The sequence below is a fragment of the Capsicum annuum genome, unplaced genomic scaffold (assembly GCF_002878395.1).
Source record: "Capsicum annuum cultivar UCD-10X-F1 unplaced genomic scaffold, UCD10Xv1.1 ctg83367, whole genome shotgun sequence".
Lineage (NCBI taxonomy): Eukaryota > Viridiplantae > Streptophyta > Magnoliopsida > Solanales > Solanaceae > Capsicum > Capsicum annuum.
This window is the reverse complement of record NW_025894233.1, coordinates 1,015,113-1,036,253: the sequence shown is the minus strand read 5'-3', so window position 1 is coordinate 1,036,253 and position 21,141 is coordinate 1,015,113. Positions and strand designations below refer to the sequence as shown.

Below are 21,141 nucleotides of genomic sequence, written 5' to 3'. Positions count from 1 at the left end.
GATGCCGAAAGATTTTCCTATAGCTCCAATTTTTGAACTCTTTCTTTTTTTATGTTGAAGTAAATCAGTGCCCTCCGGAAGAGTTATATAATCATCTTTTTTTCTTGCATCAACTTGAACTGAAGAACATTATTTATGCATTCTTTCAAGTTCTGATTCGTAGTGATTATTCTTTTCAGCTTGTTCGTGTTCCATCTTCAAAGTTCTCAATGTATCACCTTGAACTTCGCTACATATTTGAACTTCATGACCAGATAATCTTAAAAGATGTGCCAGATAATCTTAAAAGATGTGTTTTAACTCTATTATATGATCCAGTAACTTGTTTATTGCAATAGTTACAAGACCATGTTATATTTCCACCACTATTAGAAGCAGTTGAAATTACTTTTACATGATGATGACTTGTCATCAAAATCTAGTCCTTCACTTTTTGTTGGTCTCATAGGACCCTTTCCTTTTTGACTACTCGATGCGAATGATGCCATATTATTTGATAAAGAATAATCGAATTTTTAAATTAAAATTTTTAGAACAAAAATTCTATTTATAATGTTATTGATAAAGATAATTTTAGACTTTCTTCAATTTTAAATCAAATTATTTTTTCTTGACACATAGGGATTAGAATTTATTTTTTTAGTTATTTTACTATTTTTAGTTACTTTTTACATTGGTTTACTTTTCAATTAGTAGTAGCATTAGTATTAGGAACTTTTCCCAAAATTTTAACTTACATATGTTTACTAAATATTGATATATATTATTTTTATATTATTAAAAATTTTTAAAACAAAAAACACAACTGACATGTTGTAAACTTTGCACATGATTGTATTGAATGTTTTTACTAAAAACACAATATAAAACCGACATGTATATTTAATGTTTTTATTAAAAATAAAATCATGTCAAAATATATATTAGTTGTTTTTATTTTAAAATATATATATATATATAAAACTCAATTAAATAAAACTGGTCTAGTGAACCGTCACAATGACCAACGCCGAGAAATACATACGTCAACGCCAACGCTGTCGTCGGGAAACCGTTATTGTTTCTTCCCACCCAATCGTCGTTGATCATCAGCACACCGACAATGCCGTTTCTGTTTGTTAACTTTATAGTTCGCCAGTGAATTCATTGGTTAGAATATTTTTAGGCAAGTTGTCAACCTATCCAATATTTTTCCTCAATTTCTTCTTGAATTTGATCAACGAGTCCGAAATTATTTGACCGAATCAAAGACAGCGGAGGCGTCTGCATCCACATCAGTCTCATGTCGAGACGGATTGGGCGATAAAACCGCCGAGTTTAAGCAACATAGATTAATAAATATACATGCAATGCACATACCCAAGTGTTCATGTAAAGTTGAACGAGAGCTTTTACCTTTCAATCAAACATTATTCCTTTAACACTTTGGTAAAGTGAAGCTAGTGACAAACTAGAGGAAGAAGCACTATAGTGGATGCAAACCCCTAAACATGATTAGCATTTATTTTTTTTGAAACCGAACATGATTATCATTTATCATTTTGGAACTTCCAAGTTCTTGTTATTTTTTAAAGCACATTTTTGTCTAGTGCACTGGGCTGCCCTATTGTTGTATTTTAATAGTTTATTAGACACACAACACGTGCAACAGATATGAGTAATTTAAAAAAGATGATGCGTAATTGGACGATAATTGTTAGTCATTTAACATAATTAAATAGAAATCAGGTTAAATCACGTTAACGACTAAGAAAATGAGGTACTTTTGGCTAATTTTAAGCAACTTATGCCATATACATCATACTTACATACTTTTTAAACGTATAACAGTACCCACCCTTATCCCCGAATCCTAAAACTCGTGTGATGACTCCGATACTTAGATCCGCACACATGTCAGATGCTAACACCAATATCTTGTCGGTGTCCTATTTCTTTTGAAAAGATAATGATTACTAACAATGGGAACTCTTTAAGTAGTTGTAAAAGAACATAAGCACCTCTAAACTCCAGTCCACAAAGGAACCAGTACAAATCCAATGGTTATTACTGGAACAGATAATAATCAAAGAGCTTTTACAAGCTTATGCGATGACGCCATAAGAAGCCACAGTAGAAGTGACTTGCTAATACCAGTCACATGGCTTACTTGAATTGAGTAGTTGAATCTTTTACTCTCACAAAAGGAATCTAGTAATCTTACTTGATCCAGCCACCCTTAGCTTTTCATTTATTAGGTGGAACAAGGTCAGTCATCTTTACTGTAAACACGGATTGGCCCACCCAATGTCCTATACAAGGAAATTATAGAAAATCTTCTAACTAGATAGGTCATACCATGGTTTTTAAGCCATTATCTGCTCTATCTAAGGACACCTCAATTAGAGCAAATATTATAGAAGTCAAAGAGAGGATCTCAGATACTGTTGACAAAGTTTAGTCTTGAGATGCACAAAAAGCTCCGTCTTTCAAAGAAACACCTTACCTAGATAATCATGACTATCCATTAAGACTGCAGAAAATACCGCTTAAAACTCTTCCACAAAATGAGACTGACAAGGGTAGATCCTAAGATATGACATAGACAATATGGCTTAAAACTCTACTAGTATATGAAATTAAGCACATCCAGGTGATTTATGAAACTGAAACAAAAATAAGCACTTCTTAGTGAAAAGTTCCTTATTAAGCTAAAATACTTACCTTTGTTAACTTTGCAGGAAGACAACAACCGAAATGCTGTATTGGTATCCTCAAACCTCAGTTTCCTAGTAATCCACGAATAGACCACTCCCTTACAATCATTAAGGGTATCAATTTCACTAGGTGCTCCAACTATGTTCTTGTTATCACTGAGAGTCGTTTTTATCCCTGAGATTTGAAGTGCAGCCTCAGAAATTGCAGGCTGGCAAACAGGCCCGCAGCACTCCTTCAGAGGATCAACTGTGCTGCAAGATTCTAACAATTTGCTTGTATTTACTGCTTTCTCAAAGGTACTGATGTCCTTCACGGGGCAAGACTCACCAGTCAGATTGGACGACTTTACAACTTCACAGAACACATGCTAGATAATGAGCTGTTTGCTCCTCTACTGGCTAGTATACTGATGACATCTTTAAAACAATCATAGCCACCGCATTTTGTAAAACTAAAGTATCAGAATGACGGCTGTAAAATCCCTGGAATATGTGGAGTAAGCTATTAAATTGTCGGTAGCATATTATGTTCCCTACTATTGTCGACAAAGATTGAGTACAATCGGATGCTGTTTTTCCTGTGATGCTTGAAATGACTGAGAAATTTACAGGGCATCTTCCAGTCAAGACAGGGTCATATGTCTTTGGTAAGGAAGGGTACATTGGTGGCAAAGATTCTCCGGGAAAAGGATATTGAGGGATCATAGTTGGTGATATGTCGATTGGCTGGAAGGTTGCACTGTTAGGTGAGCTAGGCAGTTCAGACGTGGAAGGAGTTTGCCCAGGTTTAGGAAACAAAGGAAGAGCCACTACATGCAAATAGCTACGCAACCAGAGAGCAATTACTAGCAGCAGGTGGCAAGATGAACCTTCAATATGAAAAAAGTCTGCATCTCAGCAAGCACACACAATTTATGGCCTGGATGGAGATGCTATGCACATAGAAGTACAAGAGTTCAGCAATTTCATAACTTTTTAGTAAGTTGATATTTCAGGCAATAAATGTAGGTCAATACTATATAGCTTGAAACTTGAGAAAAGATCATGACAAAGAAATATGTGATTGTGATGCAAAGAGGCAATTAACTTTGTTATTTGTTATGCAGTAACAGAAAGTATATAGGCTGACAAGGGAGGAATGGTCTAGTGGTAAGGATTTCCTACCTCCAGAAAACAAGATTATTTACCATCTCCAGAAAACAAGGTAATTTACCATCTCCAGAAAAAAAGGGTATAATACAAAGGCACCATCAGGCAAAAAACAAGGGACTAACAAGTTGTAGACCACCGAAGTAACCTTCACTACAACTGCCTGTTTAACCATGAACTTATAAAATAAGAAACTGGAAACACCTATGATAAGCAAGCCAGGTGGATTTTGGGGTGAGAGGTGAAGGGCGCAGTGCAGAGTTTAATGTTTCCCAATCTCCTACCAGATAAAAGGCAAGTCTAGCACAAAAACTTTCATGAACCCGGTGCTTTACCCTTGAGACGACTGACAATCTGTACACAAGCCATGACTCCACTAACCCCCCCGGCAACATGGGGACTTGCAACAGGAACCTTTAGCCGGCTGATGGGACACTGATTGAGCTGGTTACATAAATATTAAGACATGCCAATACCTACACCAGATCCAACCAAGGGTTAACACAGAAGAAATCATGCAACACCATAAAATCCTAAGCCGCCTTCTAAAGCAAAGGAAAAATCATATTACTAGGAAAGAGGTACTACAACAGAGAGGAGCATAACATGCTTTATACCCTCCAGAAGACAGTCCAAATGCATCATTTTCTTGTTGGAGAAGCACTAACTAAATAACATATAGTCAGGTACAACTCATATATCATGAGAAATGCAAGCTTGATAATGATTTGTAGAGTAGACAGCTTGGGTAAGGCCACAAGAGACCTAGGCAGGTTAATGCACGATCTTGCTACTTGTACACTAAGAAACTCTCATCCATAGAATCCAGGGAAACAAATCAGAATAGAGTAAATTAAATAAATGGTCACCCATGTTTGAAAAATTGTCTACAACTATCATTTTTGTTTCATTTAGAACAACAATATCACCCAACTCTTTCTATTTTCCTTAAAATATACTTAACACCTCAAAAACCTTCTTTCTCCTACTTGAAATGTTATGTCATTAAAATTTTTTCTTTTTTAGATAAATAGATCTATTTAACTTTATTTAACTAAAGTTTTAGCTTAATTCTTTCTTTAAAAAAAATTACACATGATATATTAATCATTGAAGATTAATTTAATTACACAAAAACTTAAATTATTTTATTTGATATGTACTTTTCAAAGTTTCTTTTATTTACTTATTTATTTCAACACTTAATAATATTTAAAACTCAAGTACTTATAAAAAATGATACTCATTTAATTTTTTGTTGTTATTTATTTTATATATTAAAGATTCTTAAAATGTAAAAAGAAATAAAAACGACAGATTTATATTTCAGAAATTAAATTTTTTATTTATACGAGAATAAAAGAATAAAATCCACTTTTTTAAATTATACAAAAGAATTTTTGGATTAATATATTCCAAATATATTATATTACCTACAAATATAGAGTAATAGAGAATAAAAAAATATAATTTGCTATTTAAAAACATTGATGGCAAATCTATGGTATTTTTTGTTGCCAAACAAAATTCAATAAGAAAATTTTAATATGTATTATTACCTGAAAAGTTTAATTTGGACATAGATTACTTGCAAATTATTATGCAAGATAATTTTTGATAAATATATAGTGAAAAGATGATTTTTTTTCTTGCAAATTTTTTACAAGTAATTGTCCATAAATAAAACAAGTAAATCCGTAAGAAAATATATATATATATTTGTGTGTGTGATAGAAATATTTTTGTCATAAAAAAATAATTTTCTGCTTCTGTTTCTGCTATTTTGAGAAGCAGAAATTTTTTGCTTCTTCCCAGAAGCAGAAAAACTATTTCTACTTATTTTGAGAAGCAGAAAAACTGTTTCTGCTTATTTTTAAAAGAACTTTTGCAAGTTTACCAAATACACTTCTTCTTAAAAGAACTGTTTTTTTTTTCTCAAAATAAGAGCATATTTTGGGAAATAACAATCCCAAACAGGCTATTAGTGTCTAAAATATGAAATCCATCGTTTTATTTCTTTTACATTTTAAGAATTTTTAGTATATAAAATAAACTACAAAAAAAAATATTGTACCAATTTGTATAAGTACTTGTATTTTAAAACTATTATTACGTGGTGAAATAAATAAATAAAAAAAATAAATTTGAAGAGTACATATCAAATAAAATAACTCAAGCTTTTGGTGTATTAAAGTAATCTTCAATGATTAATATATCATGTGTAATTTTAAAAAAAAAAAGAATTAGGATAAACCTTTAGTTAAATAAGTTTGATAAGTTATACATTTATAAAAAAAATAAAAAATTAATGACATGGCATTTCAAGTAGGAGAAATTTTTTTTTTGAGATATTAAGTATATTTTAAGCAAAATAAAAAAAGTTGATAATATTCTTGTCCTAAATAAAACAAAAATGATATTTGTACACAATTTCTCAAACATGGGTGAGATTATTCAGAATTTACTCATCAGAATTAGATATCCTAAATTGCCTCTCTTTCATACTTGTCTCACCCTAGTTTGCCGCTTCAGAAAGTGGAAAGAAATGGAACTCCAATTCCACTCATTACCCGGCTTTAAAATTTCTATCTCACAATTGGAAAGAAAATAATGATACAGGAAAATTCCATATTTACATATAGTCCTACTTCCATAATTGCTTTAAATTTTTCTGTCACTGTCTTAATTACAAACAATAATCAAAACAAGAAAACCAAATCTTCCCCAAAAGACCGTAATTTTTCTTTCCACATACTAATTCACTAAGATCTCAAGAACTACACCAATATAAGCAAATCCATATGGGTAGTCAAAAACACATATACATACAGATTAAAAAAACAGAGAATAAAATGGTAAGGATGTACCTGAACTGAAAACCAGGTAAAGAAGAGAGTTTTTTTATGAGTTGTCATTTAAGGATGCCAAATATTAAAAAAATTAAAGAAGCAAAGATCATTTTCCAAGTTAAAATCAACCCACAAAACCGCTTCTTGAGTTCACAGACTGCGCATACGACTGAGAAATATCAAAAATAATAATCAAGAGGAAAAGGAGAGGGGAAGTAGGCGTCAGCTCAATGATGGATAAAGTGGGTGCTCTGCGGCTTGAGGTTGTGTAGGTTGGTAAACATTTAGGGTCGTTTGCAGACTTTATTCGAAAACTAACGCACGTATTAGTTTAATATATATTATTAATATTTTATTTGGTATATTTTTGCATCGTATGTTTAATTATTATATATTATATATTAAGGTGTGTATTATTAATACCTTAAAATTTATCGTATTAGAAATGCAGTGGATTTAATATATACATTTTCATGATTAAAGACACTATTATCGCTCAAAAAAATTCACATCTTTTCAACATATATATGAAGGATATTTTTATAAAAAAAATTCTTTTTTTAGAAATTACTAATTCATGTTATTTTTAATATATTAAACCAAACACTGCATAAGAAAAATATAAGTATAACTAACGCAAACATTGCTAACACATCATATTTTACATTATTTTTATAAATTCAACCAAACGATCCCTTAGGGGTCGTTTGGTAGAGTAAAAAGAGGTTGTTTGGTATAATTTTTAATAATACACATTTCAATACATAATATAGACTTAAAGCTAAAAAATGTGCCAGATAAGATACTAATAATATACAAGACTAATGCATGTATTATTTTTTTAATACATTCTATCAAGTGATCCCTTGTCGTTGTGTATTTGAATTTCGATTTTATTTTATTATAATTAATTAGCATGTATTTTATTATTTGATATAAGCACCAAGTGTGAATTGTATTTTATTGTTTGATGTAAATATCGAGTGTGAATAAGCTTTTATTATGTAGGTAGATGAGGTTGGAGCTTGGGAGGGGCACTTATGTTACTTTACTCTTTTTGCTGGTAGTGATTTCTTTTTCTATATTAAGAAATATAGAGTTCGCGATCAAAGTATGCCATTTATTTAGAAAAATATTAAAATATATCATGATTTTATGATGATATTAAAATATGCTTATGTCAATTTTTTTTTAACGATAAGTGTATAACTCACTTTTTAAGTGAGTTATCTTTTTTATTTGTACATAACTCACAAAAAAAAGTGAGTTATACACATAACTTTTTTTTTGTGAGTTATATATTGAAAGTTATATAACTCACTTTTTTGGTGAGTTATCCTTTTCTGTTTTTTATAAAAGTGAGTTATATAGAAGTGGGAAGTGATTAATATGGATTTTGTAACTGATCTTCCCCGGTCTTAAAATTAATTTGATTCAGTTTTGGTCATCGTGGATAGGATGACAAAGTCTGCTCACTTCTTGCCAGTGAGGACTAATTTCTCAGCGGAGAATTATGCGAGGTTGTACCTCCAAGAGATTGTGAAGTTGCATTGGGTACCTGTTTCAATCATTTTGAATCGTGGCACATAGTTTTGATCGCCCTTTTAGCATCGTTTCAGGAAGGTTTGGGGACTAAGTTGAGTCTTAATACGACTTTCCACTTACAGTCGTATGGGCAAGTAAAAAGGATTATTCAAACATAGGAAGATATACTTCGTGCATATGTGATTGACTATAGTGATAGTTGGGTTGAGCATTTGCCTCTTATAGAGTTTGTGTATAATAATAGCTACCACTCTAGCATTGGAATGACTCCATTTGAGGATTTTTATGGTAGGTGTATGTCTCCTATTGGGTGGTTCGAGGTCGATGAGGTGGATATGTTTGGTTTAGATTTGGTTCACCAAGCCACAGAGAAGGTAAAAGTGATTAGGGATAGGCTTAAAGCTTCCCAAAGTTGCAACAAGTCCTATGTAGATGTAAGGCATAGGAAGTTAGAGTTTGAGGTTGGGGATAGGGTGTACCTGAGGTTATCTCTCGTGAAGGGAGTGATGCGGTTTGGGAAGAAGAGGAAGTACAGTCCCCGGTATGTTGATCGGTACATGGTTTTAAGAAGGGTCGGCTGATGTGCCATGAAAACACGACACATTTGATGCCTAAAAATAAGGAATTTATTCTTGAACTTAGGTTATTTTGGTGGATATGGGGTGTTTGTTGCTTGATTGTAGGAAAAATAGTTACAAAGAACCTTGGAATGAAAATTAGAAGAAAAAACTCTGAAAAAGTAAAGTCTACGTATCTTACGAGTTAGTCTACAAATTGTAAAATCATCATACGACTCGTGGCCTGATTCGTGTAAAAAGAAGTAACAAAAGACAAACTGAAGAAGCCAAGTGAAGGATGTTCACAATTCGTAAGGAGTCACAATGAGTTGTGACTATTAATCATAAAGAGAACAGAAACTCAAGTGTCATTCAAAGGTAAAGTCAGAGAAAGAGACAAGTCAGATTGTCTGAAGATAACTCGTAGTGAACAATCGTAAGCCAACCTGTGTATAAGAAATCTAAAGAACAAGGCCCAAGTAGTGACGAGTGAATACCACGATTCATATGTGCTGGGTACGTCTTGTGGGGATAAGTCGTAAGGATAAGAGAAACTTGAATGCCAGGAGATCAACTACTGGAATACATATGACTTGCACAATACGATTCGTAAGAATAACTTACGAGTGGACTACACGATTGTACCTTGTGCCGACATACTTTTCCTATTCTATTTTAATTAGTATTTTTAGTTTTTTGAGATACTATAAATACCTTAAGGTTATTCCTTTATTAGGTTACACAGTTTTACATTACTTTACTAATTTTAATATACTTTGATTATTGAGATTTTTGTTCTTAAGATTTTGGGTTTTTATTCACTTGAAGACTTTGGATTTTCTTCCTCTTATTCTTGTGCAATTAATTACATGTGTTCTTTATTGATTATCATGGATTGTTGCATGAACATGAATGACTAATTTTCTTGACTAGGGTTGTGGGAACCTTGGCGGATTAAATACATAGAGAAAGTAGGAGATTCATTCATTCTATTGTGGTTTCATGTATCTTAATCTTTTTCATATTAATTGAACTCAGAGCTGCTACAGAATCTTGAGGTTTGTCCATATTCGAGAATGTCCTCACAAGGGTGTTTGAGATTAGGAAAAGGGGATTAAGACAGTAATTTGGGATTCACATCCATTTTCTAATTCCGCCATCTCATCTAATTAACTTAAGACCCACAAGGTGAAAGTTGAATTGAGGTTATAGATAAAGACCAATAAGGTGACACCCTGAAACTCACAAGGTAAAGGGTGAGATTTATCAACACATTCATAAGACGGTTGATAATACATAGCTTGTAAACTTTGCATTTAGATAAAGAGAATAAGTGAGTTGAACACGAGAAGTTTATGGATTTGAGAAGCCAGGGGGAACACAATCATAGTGTTCGTCTTCTGCTATTTACAAACCCAAGAATTTAAGTTTGGTTAATTCTTAATGTTTATTTCAAATCCCCTTATTTACTTTTTCGCATTTCTCATGGATTTTGCAAAGTTTGAGATACTATTCAATGTTTTTGCTGTGGGTTCGACCCCTACCTGTTTTGGGTTACTATATTTGACATTGACCGTAACATACTTCTTTGGAGGTTAGTTTTGAGCGACTTCAAATTTTGGCACCATTGCTGGGGAAGACAGTGTGAATTGTTGATTTAAGTTGGTGAAATTAGCGGGTTTTATTTTCTGTCTTTGATTTGGAATACACCGGTGTATGCCAAAAACTAGGAGTAAAGGCAATCCCTTGTTCCCATTAGATCTAGAGCCTGAAAGAATTCTATAAACATTGAGAAGGTTGTCAAAGCAAGTTTGTGATGGTGTTCCTATTGGGGTTCAAGACCCTCAGATTGTACCTTCTCCCCCACCTATTAATCCATAGAATGTTGTAAACAGAAAGACCACTTATTAGCAGCGGTAACTGAAGAGGCTAGATTAGTCGAAGAGTCCCAATTAGCTGAAGAGGAAGGCTAGCTCAGTAGGCAGAAATAACTAGACTAAGACAAGTGGTCGAGCATCGAGATAGAGTCCAAAGAGGCAGAGCTCTAATGATTCCTACATATTAACATTTTTAGCTATATGATGAAGACGAGGAGATGAGATATGTTTAACCTCATAAGACAGGAGCCATCATTCCTCCTGCTCTACTCCCCAATGTTTAATTTGATATTACTAGTGCAATGATCCAATTGCTAAACATGAAAGATGTGTTTTTGGGATTAGCAACAGATGAGGTGAACATGTATTTTGCTAATTTTACTAGAATCTGTATGTCGTATACTATTTAGGGGGTATACGAAGAAGCTCTGAAGTCGAGGCTGTTTCAATTTTCACTGACTGGAGAAGCATCACTATGGTTAGGGGAACTTCCAAGAGGTTCAATCACTACTTGGCATGAGTTGCATAGGCAGTTTCTGTATAGATTCTTTCTTCCTGCAAGGATGCTACAGTTGAAGGATGATATTTACAATTTTAGATAGCTACCTGCAGAATCTATGTATAAGGCGTGGTTTAGGTTAAAAAAGAAGTTGATCATGGTGCCTAATAATAGGATTACAAGGTCTAATTTGTTGGGAATATTTTATAGATCCCTAAATGTTAGTTCGAGAGCGATGGCAACTACTATTATGGGAGGTGAATTTATGCATCTTCAAATGCTAGATGATATTTTTGTGACTAATCGAGGTTGGCACACCAGATATGGTTAAGAGGTGTAGGTGCTTATACTATTAAATCAACTAATGATTATAAAGTTGGTCATGATTTGGTAACATAAGAGGTTGCCTAGTTTCGAGGCTTCTTACAAAATAATTTACAATAATGAGTGCTGAGAGATTGAATATAGTAGGAGCGCTGAGTTCTACTTCTAGAACTTACGAGCTTGAGTCTGAAGAGGAAGCAGAGTATCTTGATCATCAGTTAGAAGATTTTTGAGCCCAAGGGAAAGGGAATCAAGGTCGAAACTATTACAATGATGGATATCGAGATAGAAGCAGAGATTGAGATGGTGGTTGGATATGCAAATATGACTACAAAGAGAAGAGTGACAAATACATACCACCAGGTAGTAGGGATACTGAGTTTATAATAAAGCCAATATTGTCAAAACTAGTCAAAGTACAAGAAAGTCAAGAGAGCTATCTTAAGATGATTAAGGCATACCTGTAAGGACTGAATCAGGAAGTTGAGTCACATACTACCGCAATCAAACAACTAGAGTATCAGTATGGCCAGATGTTGGCCATATTGAATAAAAGGTAGCCTAACATACTTCCTAGTAATACGGTACAGAACCCAAAATATAAAATTCATTGCCATTCCATTACCACTCAGAGTGGTAAAACCACCATGGATCAGCTACACCTATCTTGATCGATCCAACAAAAAAAATGACCATTATAATGTTGATAATTATAGCAAGAAAAAAAAGGAAAAGATAAGGTAGAGGAGCCAATTTTGAAGAATATCCCAAGACTTCACCCACCTTTTCCTCAGAGATCTAAAAAGAAGCAAGATGAGGGTAAGTATCAGAAGTTTTTATCTATGTTAAAGGAACTGTCTTTTAATATTCTACTTCTAGTGGCATTAGAATAAATGCCTGGCTATGCAAAGTTCATGAAGAATTTAGCCACCAAGAAGAAGATAGTCAGTTATGATCCAGTTGAAAATGCTCATCACTGCAGTGCTATTGCTACTAAATCGTTGGTAGAGAAGAAGGAGGATACTGGTGCGTTCACCAATCCTTGCACCTTTGGAACTTCTAACTTTGCTCAGGCACTATGTGATCTGGGTTCTAGCATCAATATTATGCCACTAGTGGTGTTTAAGAAATTGGGTGGGGGTTATCCAAACCCACATCTATAAGACTAGTGATGAAAAATTAGACTGTGAAAAAGCTAGTTGGTATTCTAAGTGATGTATTGGTGAAGGTGAATTCTTTCATCTTTCCTACTGATTTTATGATAATAGATTTTGAAGTAGACTTTCAAGTTTTGATTATCTTAGGTAGACCATTCTTAGCTATAAGAAGAAATTTGATTAATATGGAGTTAGGACATCTGATGTTTAGAATCAATGATGAGAAAGTGGTATTCAATGTATGCCAGTCCATGTGACAACTGGATTAGTTGAGGGTCGTGTTTGTGATTGATGTTTTTGAGTAGGAGATGATCTCATTCCATGTTCTTGATGAGTTAATTAATTAGGATGATACTTCTGAGGTTGTTCCTATTGAAGAAAGATTGGGTGTTGAAGCCTTAGAGGCAATGATTATGAACTTTGACAATGATGGTATTGAAGACTATGATGATATGGTATACATATTTTATGGGAAAGGTTCATATACTTTTGCACCAAGGAAGCTTGATTTGGGTGTAAAACCACTTCACCAGCTCACTCGTCTATTAATGAGCCACCCATCTTAGAGTTAAAGGCCTTCCCTCCTCATTTGCGATATGGAATTTTAGGGGACAACAATGCTTTACTGATAATTATTGCAGCTGACTTGATGTAGATAGAAGTGGAAACTTTATTATCAGTACTGCAGAGATTTAAGAGGGCTATAGGTTGGCCCATTGCATATATTGTGGGTATCTCGCCTGGTCTTTGTACTCACATGATCCAAATTAAACTAGATTATATTTCAAGTATAGAACATTAATGTCAGCTTAATCCTCCTATACAGGAGGTGGTGAAGAAGGAGATAATCAAGTAGCTAGATGTTGGTGTAGTGTATCCCATTGCTGATAGAAAGTGGGTTAGTTTGGTATAATATGTTCCAAAGAAAGGTGGTATTACTGTTGTGCCTAGTGAGAAAAATGGGCTAATGCCAATGAGGTCAGTCACAGGATGGAGAGTGTGCATGGATTACTGAAAACTAAATATATGGACCCAGAAGGACTACTTTCCTATGCCCTTTATGGACCAGGTGCTTGACAGACTTGCGAGAAAAGGGTGGTATCATTTTTCGGATGGGTATTCGGGCTATAACCAAATTACTATTATGCTCGAAGACTAAGATAAAACAACCTTCACTTGTCCTTATGGGACTTTTACATTCAGGCATATGCTATTCGGTTTATGTAATGCACCTGCCATATTTTAGAGATGATGATATCTAACTTACCTAACATGGTAGAAGACACCATCAAAGTGTTTATGCATTAATTTTTAGTAGTTAGTGATTATTTTAATGACTTCCTGGTTCACTTGGCAAACGCTTTTCGTGGAAGTGAGAAATGCAACTTAGTACTTAATTAATAAAAGTGCCATTTCATGGTTAATAAAGGCATTGTTCTTGGTCACAAGATTTTGAACAAGGGTATAGAGGTAGATAGATCTAAGATTAAAGTGATCGAGAAATTACCTCCACCAATTTTTGTAAAGGGTATTCAGAGCTTTTTAGGACATACAGGTTTCTACAGGCTATTCATCAAAGATTTCTCAAACATAGCCAATTCTCTCTGTAGGCTTCTTAAGAAAGAGGTGAAGTTAGATTTCAATTAAGCATGCTTGAAGGCCTTTGAATGTCTAAAAGAGAAGTTGATGATGGCTCCTATCTTGTGTCCCCTAATTGGTCCTTGCCATTTGAGATTATGTGTAAAGCAAGTGGAGTGGCCTTAGGTGTTGTACTAGGCCAATGGAAAGAAAAGATCTGTCATCCCATCTACTATGCTAGCAAGAATTATTAGTAGTGGTTTTTGCCTTTGAGAAATTTTCATCTTATTTGATTAGGACAAAGGTAGTTGTACACACTGATCATGCAGTATTGAGGTACTTAATGGAAAAAAATATGCAAAGCCTAAACTGATTAGGTGGGTTCTCTAGCTGCAAGAGTTTGATTTCGAGGTCAAGGACAGAAAAGGCATTGAGAATCAAGTTGCAAATCATTTGTCTAGACTTTATGAAGAAGTTATGCAGAAAGTTAAAGATGGACTCGAGATTGATGATAGTTTTCCTGACGAGCAAATATTGGCTGCTACTCAAGAGCTACTTCTATGGTTTGCTGACTATGCAAATTACTTAGCAAGTGATCTAGTCCTAAAAGATATTTCCTTCTAGTAGAGAAAGAAATTTATTCAAGAGGTAAGGAAATTTTTCTGGGATGAACCTTATTTATTCCTAATCTGTGTGGGTGAGGTTATTCGTAGATGTATCCCTAAAATGGAGATGATAAGCATCCTTAAGGCTTGTCATGCTTAACCAGTTGGGTGTCACTATGGAAGAACCCACAACCCATAAGATCTTGCAATGTGGGTACTACTGGCCTACAATTTACAAGGACGCTTATGATTTTGCTTCAGCTTGTGACCAATGTCAACGCCAAGGTAACATCTCTAGACACCATGAACTTCCTAGGACTCCTATTTTATAATTGGAATTATTTGATGTATGAGGTGCGGATTTCATGGGACCTTCTGTGAGATACCAAATATTCCTGTGGCGGTGGATTATGTCTCTAAATGGGTGGAAGAGGTTGCGCTCCCCAATAATGAATGAAGAAGTGCTACTGCCTTCTTATAGAAATATATCTTTTCTTGGTTTGGCATGCCACATGCAATCATTAGTGATGGAGGGTTGCATTTCTATAATCGACTATTTAAGAGTCTACTTGAGTAGTATGGAGTGAAGCACAAGGTGGAAACACCTTATCATCCAAAGATTAGTGGACAGGTTGAAGTGTCCAACCAAGAAATCAAGTCAATTTTGGCCAAGACAGTTAGTGCCAATAGGATTGATTGGTCAAGAAAGCTAGACGATGCATTATGGGCTTACCACACAACTTTTAAGACTCCCATAGATGCTTTTCCTTATTATTTAGTGTATGGTAAATCATGTACTTGCCTGTTGAACTTGAGCACAAACACTATGGGCATTGAAGAAGCTGAATTTTGAGTGGCATTATACAACAAAGTCAAGGATGAACAATATAAATGAGTTGGATAAATTTCGACTCCAGGCTTATGAAAGTTCTGCACTTTACAAAGAGAAGATAAAGTTGCATCATGATCACAAAATTAAGAAAGGGATATTTGAGAAGGGTGACCAGGTATTGCTCGATAACTCAAAGCTTCGCTTGTTTCTAGGTAAGTTGAAGTCTAGGTGTTATGGTCCATTTACTATAACAAGAGTATTTCTATATGGTGCTTTGAAATTGAAGCGTTATAGAGAAGCCCTATTCAAAGTGAATGGGCAAAGGGTAAACCACTACATGGGTAACACTGAGGAACTCAAGATGATTTTTGAGATCAAACTTAGTGAAGTCTGAGTAACCAAGGAAATTGCATCGTGCCGCGATGTTTTCAAGCACTACATGGGAGGCAACCTGTGAGGCTAGTTGGTGAAGTCTTAGTATCCAACTTAGCTTCATCGTACCACGACATTAAATCAGGCGGTGCATAGGAGGCAACACATATTTTGTACTTAATAATTGATAGGGTAATATGTGTGTTCATTGTGCAAGGTTAAAGATAGTAGAAAAGAGCTAGAAATTCCAAAATTCAGGTCATACAAACTCTTTATGAGTCGTACCATAATGTGGTGACTTATGAGAAGTCGTAAAGACCTGGGAGTTGAAACATATCCAGGTAAGAAGTTTCTAGAGTCCTTAAGACTCTCAGAATGAGTCGTAACCTCTAGTTACGATTCATCACCTTAAGTCGTACTGACTCTAGAACCAGGTAAGAGTTCCAATCCTTATGGAGGGATTAAAAGACCCGTAAGGATTGGTTACGAGTCGTGCGTATGAATCGTAACCATTCTTACTAGGTCAAGGGTCGTGGGTCAACCCAGTCCAGACTTACATTTTAAACAAAATAGGGGCACCTAATTCGGGTACCCGATATCACAATCGGCAAACTTCCTCTATTATTGCCAATTTATGAGCTTTAAAATCACAAAACCACTCCAAATCATACACCGATCAGTTAAAGAACACACAATCCTCCCTCGATTTAAGAATTTCTCAAGCATTGGGGAGAAAAGTGTTGAAATCAAGAAACCTAAAACCTCAACAACCCAAGTAAGTTTTTGAACTTAAAAGCTTTTTGAATCAGGATTAAATACAAAAATGGTGTGAGGTTTTAGATTTTCTTAAAGCTAAACATGTGTGTATGCGTATACTTGAACCCAATTGCTTGAAATTTAACTTAGAAATGTATAAAATGGGAGTGAACTAGAATTCAGTATTTCTCTTGTGTGTATTTGGATGGATGTGGGGTGATAATGCAGTGTATTGAAGGGTAGTTTGGGGATTGTATATTGGAACAAACTCAAAGATAAACCCTTATGTTGCAGTGGATACGGGGCTCCTGACAAATCGTACCTACACGTAACGAGTCGTTACGAGACTCATAGCTACTGACAACATAAAGGCTTAGAAGGGTACAGGTTCTGGTACAGATACGACTTAACTATATGAGTCATAAGATAACCTTAAGACTCGATAGAAGGACTCATAACCTAACCATTAAACATTGATTTTCCTTTTGTCTATCTTACGACTCAGTCATACGGGTCTAACCAGTGTATATGACTCATATCCCCCAGTCGTCATATAAATAAAACATGCACACTAACACCAAATTGCCTTGTTTTTATTTCCTTTCCTTAGCAATTACTAATGTATGCACATAGGTATTATGGCTCCAAAAGGTGACTCATCAAAGAAGAACACTAAGAAAAAGTCATCTCCCAAGTTTGATTACCATCTAATAAACGAGGGAAGAAGTGAGTCGAGTGGTGACCTTATGGAATAGCTAATGAAAAAGAAAGATCATCCCAAAGATAAACTACCTAGGGGCAAGAAAACACCTACAAAGGTGGTCACCGCACCTAAAAAGAAAAGTAGAATAAAGCAGCCAGGTACTTCCCCACTGTACTCTACATCATCTTCTAAGGATGACGAAGAAGATAAAAATATAGAATTTGAGGATGATGCAAGGGTAGAAGTGTCGAGATCATATGAAGTAGACTCAGAGAATAAAAGTGAGAGGGAGGAGGATGTTACCCCAATCGATGTTTAGCAAGCACCACCACCACCCTAAATTCAGCTAGCCATTAAACCTACTCCGGTGCATAATGAGTGGTGAATTTACCACTTATTTAGACTTATAATTCAAGCGAAGTACCATGATTTGAACGTATTAATGAGACAAACTTGTTATTAAATGCACTAATTTCTATATTTTGCATGCATACAGGTTATGAGATGGAAAGATATGGATTTAAGCTGAAAAGGATAAAGAGATAGAAGTATAGCTGGATGACCTAAAGTAATAAATCAGCCTCAGTTACCATGATCGTGGTATGAGGGCCGCGACTATGGCCAGTCAAGCCAGGTAAAAGTACCATAATTATGAGGTTTTGACCCCAGTTGCGATAGCCGCCAACATGGGCAAGTGTCAGCGATCGCAGCAATGGAAGATTATGTCTAGGGGCTATTTTGTAATTTTACACAATCGTCCCCAATTCCCTTAAGTGGCTCAAACCCTTCCTTATTTAGGCATTATACATTCTTGGAACATTTTGAATTTGAAGTTCTAAACCTAATTTGGGCAATAATTGTAATTTTGATTGGGAGACTTTGAATTTAGTGAATTGAAGAATGGATGCTTTGAATAATCTCTATGGTATATTTCTTTCTCTTTTCTTCATGAGTAGATAAAATTTCATTGTCTTAGGATTATGTTGAAATAAGGTGAAATTATGTGTGGGTTGTTATTTATTTGTGTATATGTTAGTTTGTAGATGATGGGTTTCAATATTTATTGGTTTAATTAGTTGGGATTTATGGGTGAAATCCCCAAATACCTAAAATCGGTTTATGGGTTAAAACCACAAATTATAGAAAGCTCACACCATCCTTAAAAGAGGGTTTGGATGAACTTTTGGAGCCCATATCATCCTTAAAAGAGAGATATAAGTAACAAATCAATAGTGGACAATTGGTGGATGTAGTTTGCTAATTCTCACTATCTTAGACATAAGGGTGATTAAGAAGTTGACTATATCTTGGGAATCTTCCTAGAAATAGAGAAGCCCATTTGAGGTAATAAGTGGTTGTAATTGACATACTTATTAGGTACTCAAAAGAGTCAACGAGTAATATCCTTGAGGTTATGTTGACATACTATCCTCAAGGACCTTCAACCTAGCCTACAACATTATCGATAACTATAATGTACACTAAATCTTCATGCACCCATGAATAATTTTCCTTTAGTTAGACATAATTCCAAGATTTCTCTCATATCGAATTTAAATCACTATTGTTGTTTAATTTGTTGATTTGAGTTAGCAATGACAAACACTTTCCAAGAAATGAAACCCCCCACTTTTATTTATGAATTTTATTTTATTCACATTGCGGGTAACTTATTAGTAGTATTTAACACCCAGAGGATTAGAAATCTAATTTTGCTCCTCGTGGATTCAAGCTCAACACAAGTTGAGCAATTGACAACGATAGTTCTCTACCAATTTTGATGGTATAGGTGAGCGTTATCAGTGCCTACTATTGAACGGTGAGGATACCCTAGAATGCAAAAAGCATATAATTTTGGGTTGGAGGTGAACTGAGCTATAGGAAACCTAAGAAGAGGGATATACCTGGAACCAAGACTGATTACTACAACCATGTCTACACTGCCTGGATTTGAGGCCAAATTTCAACAATACAGGTTCTAGTGGATGACTATTACACCAGGAAGGTTCAGTCTTGCACTAGTGCAGCAATTTTATACTGCATACAATAGCGAGATAAAGAGATAATAACCCCGGGGAAAATTGTGGAGGGTTGGTGATCTAGTTGTAGTTTTGACTATCTATGGAGTTTGGGTAAACATCTCTCCAAGAACTATTTCTAGATTTCTGCATGGTCCTTAATTCCATCTTTCAGTAAACACAGAAGAAATTGATTACCCCATGGATGAAATGCAAAAGGTTACAAAGAAATAGATGGGGTTGGATGGAAAAATGATGCATTTTAGTTAGATAGCAAGCACTATCACTACACTTAGGAAAGAATCAAGTTAGGTGATAGGTGGCCCAAGTGTGACTTTGTAGAAGATTGAGAAGCAGACCTAAACTTTGAAGCCAAGGCCTGGTGAATGTTGGATCGACATAGAATATGTCCTACTACTAAGGATAATGTGTTCAGTCCTGTCCATGCAGCATTGGTAGCATGACTTATGGTCGGATACGAGTTCGACATCGGATAATTCATTCTAAGGGAGATAAGTGATAGAGCTATGGGAACAGACAAGGTAATTTTGACATTCCTTTATTTATTAATACAAATTTACTTAGCTACAAGAGGGACAGAACTACCTGACATTGATCAATTCACTGAGCCAAAAAGTACGACAAATTTGGGGTTGATTAGAGATGCAGTGAACCCTATGGTCAAGCAAGCAAGGTAAGGAGCTACAATATTAGCTGAAATATTTAGAAGCCAGGGTGGAAATTCTTAGGCTACAGGGCTGAATAAGATAGGTGACACCATAGGTAAAGGTGTGTAGACTAAGCCACAAACATATAATGCAGTAGGTATATCCAGTGCCCCTCCTCCTATATAGTCTACACCACCTCTCCCAACTTTATCTAAATTGATAACGACTGGTCTGATGGTTATCTCATAGGACATATAGAGCAATATGATTAAGAGATTGACTATGCTGGAGGCGAAATTCTAGTATGGAGTAGGGTGTGCAACCCTAGGTTAAGGAAAAATTAGAGAAACAGAAGAGGATACTCTAGATAAGATTGGATGGTTTTCAAAAGAGACTTACATAACAACTTACAAGTGTCCCAAACCCTAGTATTGTAGAAGTAAAAGATGAAATGGTTGAGCTAAGAAAGATAATACAGGAAATATATGACAAGTCATTTATCCCAGCACCTATTATAATAGTGGCCGATCTTGAGGTTGAAAACATCTAGAAGGTCCCCATCAGAGAAGAAGGTAAGAAAAAAAGCATAGAAATAGCTAAAGTATTAAAAAAAAATCTTAAAAATACAAAGAAAGATAATATTCAGAGTGAGAAGTACCGGTAGATAAGGGTTTAAGAGATTATAGTTGGTATCGGTATTTCAAAATCGATAAGTAAAGATGCCGAAGGGGTAGTGATGTAGCCCCAATAACTGATGTACCATTGAGTGCCACAACCAATGCAACTACTATTGAGATAGTCCCAACAGCTGATAGGATTATAGTTGAGGATGGTGGTACCTGATCTAATAGCCCACATGATGATGTAGCATAAGCCAGCACCTTGAGCATCCAGGTATGTCCCTAATCCCTGCATTACATTGTTAGATGCACTAGTGATAGTATAGGTTTTAGTTG

The 21,141-nt window shown here is 35.0% G+C and overlaps 1 pseudogene; it reads right to left on the bottom strand.

The window, feature by feature from the left end:
- The window catches only part of LOC124895651, a 43,935-nt pseudogene extending 36,947 nt beyond the window's left edge, over nucleotides 1-6,988 (bottom strand).
- Between the last annotated feature and the right edge of the window lie 14,153 nt (nucleotides 6,989-21,141).